At 45.3% G+C, this 9,708-nt stretch overlaps 1 pseudogene; it reads right to left on the bottom strand.

Moving 5' to 3' along the window:
- Window positions 1–9,165: 9,165 nt before the first annotated feature.
- On the bottom strand, window positions 9,166–9,283 carry LOC126413451 (5S ribosomal RNA; annotated as a pseudogene).
- Between the last annotated feature and the right edge of the window lie 425 nt (window positions 9,284–9,708).

Genomic DNA, 9,708 nt, shown 5'->3' on the forward strand with positions numbered 1-9,708 from the left:
ACTTTCAATTCGTAGCACGCCCCGCGCTGTAGATGCAGAGCGCGCAATTAGGAGGCAAGCGTGTTACAAGATGGCGTGTAATGGTACGATGCGTGGAGTTTTGTGTCCTTGAATTCGCTAAATGTGAGTCAGCTATGATGTTTCGGCGACGATATAGTATCGTGTATCAGGTAATATCGAACTGTCTCTACAAGGGGTGGGCAAACGCTCTAAAGCGGGCGCGATCGCCTTCGTGCTCCCTCACTGCTTGCCCGCGGGCATTGTCAGCCGGCATTTCCACCTCCAACAGTCTGCTAACACTGCTCTTTTCTTATATGACGAAGTTCGCGCACGCGGCAAGATGGGCTCTTTACTGTGTGAAGTCTCACTGGCCTTCGTGGTGTAACAAAAGCAGCGAGAAGAAAATTGCTGCGGAGGAGTTCAGACCCTCAAAACGAACACGTTTATCAGATCTTGCGTTTCTAACCGATTTTACAAAGCACCTGAAAGTCGCGAGTACAATTTTGGAGGGTAGTCACCAACTAATTGCCGCTGTTTTGGAGAGCGTTTTCGATTTTAAGAGAAAATTGCTGTTCTGAGTAAAGCAACTTTCACAAAGGTCAATTGCGCACTTTTCGAATGTTACACTAGTTAGAAATTAAATAAGCCTTGCAAGGGAGACATTGAGGGAACAGTTTCATGAATTTCTTACGGTGCTACACGATTTGTTGGAAATCTTTGATAAGAGATTTGCTTACTTAAATCAATCTGAAATTCATTTTCGTACTTTTGCAATTCCTTCTGCTGTGGGCCTTCGAAGTGTGCCTCCTGAAATTCAATTAGAGCTTATTGACTTTCATTGTAGCAATGTACTCACAGGGAGGGGTTTCGCACTGCAGAAAATTTTGACAGTTTTACAAGGACGTCCTTCGAGAACAGTTCCTGCAGTTCTTTTGAATAGCTGCTCAAACCTTGTAACCTCCCCACACGAAAATAATAATATTGAAATTATAATAATTATTATGGAGCCAAGCGTAACCTCCGCACACGAATATTTAAATGAATATGATGAACCATGAACCATGAACCTCCCCACAGAAATATTTGAATGAGAAACCGTTAACCAAGTGTAAACTCCCCACAGAAATATAATAAATGAATATGAAACCATGAACCATGAACCATGTGTAACCTCTTCACAAAAATAATAATTAAATGAATTTTTTAAAGCATTGTAACCTCTGAACAAAATTGGCTCCCATTTATAATCTGTGTGCAGAAATGCATTCACATTTAATGTTCCCACAAAATTCTTTTCTCATTTAATGTTAAGTTCGAAACAGAAAAATTCCTATACACCAAAATAATAAAAAAAATTTAGTAACCTGGTAAATTTTATGAGGACAGCAGCGCTGCCCTTCGGCCCTGTATTCTGAATAAAAAAAGCAAAAATTCTTACCTCAATAAAAACTGCAAATATATCTGCTCTTATGTAGAAATTCTTTTGACACAGCTTCGTGCAATGCTGGCGTATATTTTTTTTCTGATTCTTGGAAGGAATGATCATGCATTGGAAATATACTTTAAATTGAAATGAATGCTTTCTTTAAAAAAATTACTTTATATTATGAAAATTATTATTGCGGCATTTTTAAAAGAAGTTAATGACAGTTAATATACATTACTAGATATGCGCAAGGCTTCTTCTTTACCTTCTACAATAATACTCATCCTCCAGAGTCCCGACCAGAGCAGACTGCCGACACGCTCAGGCACGCGCCGACTACTGCATACTACAGCTTACTAGCACGGACTACTGCCGACAGACTACTACTGCCGACTCGCGACAAGCAACAATTAACTACATACTACTCTCTGGTCAGAGATTCTGCCATGCCTCGCCCATCGCTGGCAATGCATGCGTCTTACAACCTGCAGTATGTTTTGGGGTCATGTACTTGTGTGAAAGTGTCTTTTCATCGATGAAATTACGAAAACCGTATCGCCTGACTGGAGCAATGAATCTGATGATGAATAGCCTCACGCCAAACATCGAGGTGCTAGAAAACAGTCATTTAAAGACAAATGCAGAATGATGAAAACAGACGTTTGTTTCTCTTTCATAAGTTGTAGCGCAGCTGTGAACTTAACACTTCTGTGTAAGATTAAATGTATTAACTTAACAGAGTTTCATAAAAGAAGCACGCGTTCTTTGTTTACTACTTTGTGTCTGTTACTTGTGACCAGGGAAGTAAGTTTCCTTGATCCCTGTACGCCCCCCTCCCCTATTTCTCCGCTGAACTGGAGGGCAGAAACTGTAACGTTTTGTACAGCTTTTAACTGCTGTCAACCTGTGCAGTGTATTATTACTCTGCGTCGCTCCAGTACTCATTAGGGCACTAGGCAATGAAGAGATTGTTCTTTATTTGTTTGCTTGTGTCTGTGTTGTTCCTCTGCCGTTTTTCTATCGTCCGCAGGTGTCATCTGAATATTTGCACCTAACTGTCGTTTATTCGAATGAAACGGGATGCGGTACATTCACGCCCAGGGGAAGTCGAACATTAAGTACGAGCTGGTCAAACAAGGAAAAATATCAACAATAAAATTTCGCCCACTGACATAGGAAAACAGGACGACTGTCTTACAATCTAATAATTGACATGCAAAACCTTATGTCTAGAAATGGCGCATGCACGCTAACGTAAATTCGCTTGCGTTTCTTCTTGGTATAACCTGATTGTTATTACTTTTTCATTTGATGGCACTTTTGCTACACACAATACTATGCACATATTGTACTGCATCATAAGCATTCATTGCGCTGTCATTACGTAATAATTACGGCAATACAAAGAATATTTCTAACGTAACTACAAACTTGACCATCAGCTGTCGATCGTCATTTACCGTGCATGACGGCACGCGCTCTGACCTCTTGATACACTTATTAATGGCCGTCAAACCAACCTGTCTCGCGTTTCTCTAAAATCTGAATTTGCATACATGCAAATTAGTGTCATTTCACTGCTATATTACATTGTCATGCAAAATAGGAAATAGGATGCTGTGTACCGGCACGTGCATGATTGGGAGTAGGGTACATGCACATCGTAATTCTGTCCATTTCACGTTGGAGACGAGCGGTAATTTTTCGGCTGTGAGGAAGTCAACCGCTGACACAATAACAGCGAATGGTCTGAAGGCAGGAGGGGGGGGGGGGGGGGGGGGGGAGGGGTGCACATGTTGCACGTCCCAGTCGCTGTAAATTGCAGACGTGATTGCCACCTTCCTGTGGCTGGTGGCTTTCTGTCACCAGAGAGGTTACTGTGCAAAGTCCTGGAGGAGCCTTTGATAGGCTGTTCGAGTGTTACGTCAGCACACATTTGAAGTCGGTCGTCGGGAAATTGGCGGGAAGGAGTGGTATGGGGGGCCTAGGTTCGCGGGGTTACGATAGTGGGAGTCTAGGACGAATTTGTTGTTAGGTCATAATTGGCGAAAGACTTTGTTTATCAGCAAAGAGCTGCCCCTTAATTTGCATATCAGTTAAGGGTCTGACAATAGCAAACATGCAGCTAGTTTCCAGCCAGCAGTCTTCAGCCCTGTGTGAGGGTGAGAGAAACGTGCATCACACTGCTCTCTAGCAGCCTCGTGGGCAGCTGACCGTGCCCCAGCTCAGGAATAGACAAATGGCTCTGAGCACTATGGGACTTAACTTCTGAGGTCATCAGTCCCCTAGAACTTAGAACTACTTAAACCTAACTAACCCTAAGGACAGCACACACATCCATGCCCGAGGCAGGATTCGAACCTGCGACCGTATCGGTCGCACGGTTCCAGGCTGTAGCACCCAGAACCGCTTGGCCAGCCCAGCCGGCAGGAATAGACAATCCGTGGGTGACACGAAACATTCCAGACGACCTGCTGCTTATGTGGTACGAAGACAACTGGCCGTCCGGGACCGTCAGAAGAGAAGTTGGAGCATGTGTCGGTATCATCCGCCAGGAGCCCACAGAAATGGATGAGATGTGCCAGCAGAGAACTGCAGATACCACAGCCAACTGTGTGCCACATTGTACGCACACGTCTGCGCGTTAAGCCGCACAAGCTGTGGGTGGTACATGGCTGACTGCTCGGTACAATGATCTTCGTTCTGAGTTTTGCAATTATTTGCAGCGGCCACTTGAGGAAGATGCTCTCCCTGTGGTGAATATACATTTATAGGAATAAGAAGGATGTGTGGTGCCCCGTAAGATAAATCTGTAAATGAGAACTTCCAGTCGTTGCGTTGGCAAAAGAATCAGCAATGGTATACAGACATTATTTTTTCTTTTTTTCTGTTTCAGTTGACTGATAATTTGCCTGTTTGGTGACTAGTTTCGAACCTAATCATTTATCATCGGACCATTACCTAAGTAAAAATACATCATTAGTCAAAATATAATATATAAATATTAAAGTACGAGAACAGTTTACTAGTACCATTGAAAGTACGTCATTAGTCAAAACATAAAATATACAAATTAAACCAAATGGTTGTAACATACCTGAATGATTCTGAAATGACGAATTTTTGATTGTGAACTATTGACAACTGTTCATCTTAGAAAATCCTGTGTCCTTAATTTTTGCAGAATGTGGGGGGGACTATTTGACAGGCGCTATCTGCCTTTATTATGTGCTCTTTTCCACTGTTATCACACTACATCATTATTATTCTTCCACTAATTTTCAAAAGTACCCCTTTTTTTAGAGAAACATTCGATACTCGGCAGTAATATTTGTAGATATACACTTTAAGACAAAAAAAAGACGCACCTCGAAGAAATCATGTCCAATGGGACAAACATCGGTGGATGTGATACAAATGTACAGAAAAACAAGTGATTACTGTGGTGTCACCGCCAGACACCACACTTGCTAGGTGGTAGCTTAAACCGGCCGCGGTCCATTTAGTACATGTCGGACCCGCGTGTCGCCACTGTGTGATCGCAGACCTAGCGCCACCACAAGGCAGGTCTCGAGATACGATATAGCACTCGCCCAGTTGTACGGACGACATTGCTAGCGACAATACGGACGAAGCCTTCCTCTCATTTGCCGAGAGACAGTTAGAATAGCCTTCTGCTAAGTCCATGGCTACGACCTAGCAAGGCGCCATTAGCCTTACCTATTTTGAGAGTTATCGTAAAAATGTCTAACGAAGAACGTTGTAAACAAACCAAGATTAAAAGTTAAGTATAAAGCAGCTACGTACTTTTCTTGCTACCATTCAATACTATCCTGTTCCAGAATTCACGCCAGTCGGCGTGTGTGTACGCGTGCCTTTCTTTCGGCTCCCTTAACAGTGTGGCGTAGCAGGCTTGTTACGTCACAACAATTACAATTTTAGAGAAAGCTGTGTGATTTATTCAAGAGAAAGAGCTTCAGAAATTGAACACTATGGCAGTTATGCAAGCAATTATTCGTCTTGGCATTGATTGACAGAGTTGTAGGACGCCCTCCTGAGGGATGTCGTACCAAATGCTGTCCAACTGGCGAGTTAGATCGTCAAAATACCAAGGCGGTTGCAGCACCCTGCCCATAATGCTCCAAACGTTCTCAATTGGGGAGAGATCCTAGGGCCTTGCTGGCTAAGGTTACGGTTTGACAAGCACGGAGAAAAATAGTAGAAGCTTTCGTCTTGCTCTGGCATTATCTCGGCTTACCACGAAGGGCTACAAAACGGGGCGCAGAATATCTTCGACGTACAGTTCTGCCATAAGGGTGCCGCAGATGACAAATAAAAGGGAGAAATTACTCCAAAGATCATCACTCCTGGTTGTCAGGCAGTATGCGGACGATTGTCAGGTTGGTATCACACCACGGTCTGGGGCGCCTCTTCGGCCTGGAATCTCATTGACTGGAGTAGAATTATCTTCAGTGATGAGACCCGCTTCGAACAGAGCCCCAATGACCAGTGAAAACTTGTATGGAGATGTCCTGGACAGTGGTGGAATACCAGCCAGGACTGCCACTCGCCATACGGCCCGACATCCTGGATTGATGGTCTGGGGTGCCACTTATTTTCATAGCAGTCATTCGTGACAACCTTACATCTCTAGCAATCAATGCCAAGCCTAATAACTGCTTGCAATAGGGCCAGAGGCAGACCAGTATGTTACTGATTTGCTCAATTTGTGAAGTTATTTCGCTTGAATAAATCATCCAGCTGTTCTGAAACTGTAATTATTTGTTTGTCTGTACGCGTATATGACAGCTACCCACAACACTGTGCGAATGCGGTGAATTGCAGACAACCCGGCGTCTCTTCGAATGTAACTCATGCCAACCAGCTATAGCATGAAGGACTTAATGTCTGCAGCACCCAATACTATCAAAGTTGCCCAATTCTGAGTGAATACTGTATAGTTTTCTTTGTATGTATTGTATATGTGTTCATTTTAGTGTACCTCTGACACGAATAAAGAAAGATCACAGCTACCGATTTCGACCGCATTCGAATTATTCCTTAGTAGTGCGTCGCTTGCTTTTTGTTAGTGTGTATTAAGAGAGGGATATTTCATTCACGGTGTGGTCGTGGACGGATTCAGACCATTTCTAGCACACTGTCGTGTCTGTGTGTCGATCCATTTTACTGCTCTGGTTTCATTTAACCGACTGACACATACGCATCCGCAACTTTTAGCTGTTGAACCTACGAACTGTGCAACTTTCACAAATCTGCCCTTAGCGCCAGTATCCGATCTCCGCAACTAGGAAGAGACCTCTGATTTTCTCTTGGACACTGCCCCCAACATGTTAGTAAGCCGTAGTGTAGTAGTGTAGCAAAGTGGAGTTAAAGGTCATTATTTCCGCTACTGGCCATTAAAATTACTACACCATGAAGATGACGTGATACAGACGCGACATTTAACCGACAGGAAGAAGATGCTGTGATCTGCACATGATTAGCTTTTCAGAGCATTCACACTAGGTTGGCGCCGGTGGCGACACCTACAACGTGCTGACATAAGGAAAGTTTCTAACCGATTTCTCATACACAAACAGCAGTAGATCGGCGTTGCCTGGTGAAGCGTTGTTGTGATACCTCGTGTAAGAAGGGGAAATGCGTACCATCACGTTTCCGACTTTGATAAAGGTCGGATTGTAGCCTATCGCAATTGCGGTTTATCGTATCGCTACACTGCTGCTCGCGTTGGTCGAGATCCAATGACTGTTAGCAGAATATGGAATCGGTGGGTTCAGGAGGGTAATACGGAACGCCGTGCTTGATCCCAACGGCCTCGTATCACTAGCAGTCGAGATGACAGGCATCTTATCCGCATGGCTGTAACGGATCGTGCAGCCACGTCTCGATCCCTGAGTCAACGGATGGTGACGTTTGCATGACAACAACCATCTGCACTAACAGTTCGACGACGTTTGCAGCAGCATGGGCTATCAGCTCGGAGACTATGGCCGCGGTTACCTTTGACGCTGCATCACAAACAGGAGCGCCTGCGATGGTGTACTGAACGACGAACCTGCGTGCACGAATGGCAAAACGTCATTTTTTCGGATGAATCCAGGTTCTGTTTACAGCATCATAATGGTCGCATCCGTGTTTGGCGGCATAGCGCTGAACGCACATTGGAAGCGTGTATTTGTGATCGCCATACTGGCGTATCACCTGGCGTGATGGTACGGGGTGCCATTGGTTACTCGTCTCGGTCACCTCTTGTTCGCATTAACGGCACTTTGAACAGTGGACGTTACATTTCAAATGTGTTACGACCCGCGGCTCTACCCTTCATTCTCATCCCTGCGAAACACTACAGTTCAGCAGGATAATGCACGACCGCATGTTGCAGGTCCTGTACGGGCCTTTCTGGATACAGAAAATGTTCGACTGCTCCCCTGGCCAGCACATTCTCCAGATCTCTCACCAGTTGAAAACGTCTCATCAATGGTGGCCGAGCAACTGGCTCGTCACAATACGCCAGTCACTACTCTTGATGATCTGTGGTGTTGTGTTGAAGCTACATGGGCAGCTGCACCTGTACACGCCATCCAAGTTCTGTTTGAATCAATGCCCAGGCGTATCAAGGCCGTTATTACGGCCAGAGGGTGGTTGCTCTGGGTACTGATTTGTCAGGATCTATGCACCCAAATTGCGTGAAGATGTAATCACATGTCAGTTCTAGTATTTTATATTTGTCCAATGAATACCCGTTTATCATCTGCATTTCTTCTTGGTGTAGCAATTTTAATGGTCAGTAGTGTATATTATTATTATTATTTTAAAATTTAAATCTTTACCTTAATACCCTCACTGACAAAAGCATAAAGAAATGGTGTACTGTACAGGCATCAGAGGACCACTCCCTGACGCCAAATTTATAGGAGCCTGCCATATGCGGCCTCTTACGTGAGTGTAGGACAGCTAAGAGGAGATGGGGTGGTGGAGACGTGTGGAGCGCCGGGGCGCTAATATGACATCATTCAGTTAACATTTATTAGCAAGAGTTTCGCATTCACTTTGTCTTTTTCCCGGCAACCATGCTGAGCCAGCGTTGCGCGAAGGCGCGCAGAAGCACGTCTGGGCCCTGAGATGATTTCTCAGGCGCGGACACTGGCGTTGTCGGAGGTCAGTTTTGCAGCCCTGCCGTAGGAGGGCCTGGCTGCCAGGGCCTCACTACAGCCCGCCGTCGATGTGGACGTGTGTCTGAGCCTCACCACTCTCGTTGTGTGAAGCTGCGCTTGGGGTCGGTCGCAAAACTCTGCATGGCCCAGCTGTCGGTTGCCCAGATGGCATGTGGGTAGGTGACCCAACAGCGACATGAACGATAGCCCTAGAGACGATACCAGCATACAGTTGGTACGACGGTACCTGTACTATCCAGGAGTTGTGGCATAGGCGCCCTGTTCTGAAGCTGAACAGCTCACAGAGGGGCAGATCGGTTCTTCTTTCACGGAAGATTGGCGGGACCTTCATCTTCAGTCACTTACGGTTGTGACCGGCAGCAATGAAGCTCACAAGGTGGAGGTTTCTTCCACAGCCTGAAAGGAGTTTACTGGGGAACACTTGTAAGCGGCACCAGAACAGTCCACACCGCTCTCCCGGCCGTATGTCAGTTTACGAGACCGGAGCCTCTACTTCTCAATCAGTTCCTCAGTTTACCTCACAAGGGTCGAGTACACCCCGCTTGCCAACAGCGCTCGGCAGACCGGATGGTCACCCCCCCAATTGCTAATCGAGCCCGACAGCGCTTAACTTCGGTGATCTGACGGGAACCGATGTTACCACTGCGGCAAGGCCGTTGTCTTCATAATAGCTTCGTGGACATCAAAATAACCTTGCCTTGTTTCTCTCTCAATTTTGAATTGTGTATTATATACAATTAAAGGACGGCGGATCAGGTCTCTGTCCCGATTTTTTAGCTGAGTGGTCAAAGCGACCAAATGCTATTCAAAGGGGCCGGGTTCGATTCCAGACTTGGTCGGAGATTTTCTCCGTTCGGGGACTGGGTGTTGTGGTGTCTTTATCATCATATCATCCCATTGACGAGCAAGTCGCCGAAGTGGCGTCAGCTCAAAAGACTTGCACCAGGCGACCGGTCTGCTCGACGGGAGGCCCTAGCCACTCGACATTTCATTTCATAAAATAAGAAAATTAATAAATTAAAATGAAACTAGTATAAACGATGAATGTCTCTGATGGGCTCGATAATGCGGATCGCTGACTGTGCG

Source organism: Schistocerca serialis, chromosome 7 (genome assembly GCF_023864345.2).
Source record: "Schistocerca serialis cubense isolate TAMUIC-IGC-003099 chromosome 7, iqSchSeri2.2, whole genome shotgun sequence".
Classification (NCBI taxonomy): domain Eukaryota; kingdom Metazoa; phylum Arthropoda; class Insecta; order Orthoptera; family Acrididae; genus Schistocerca; species Schistocerca serialis.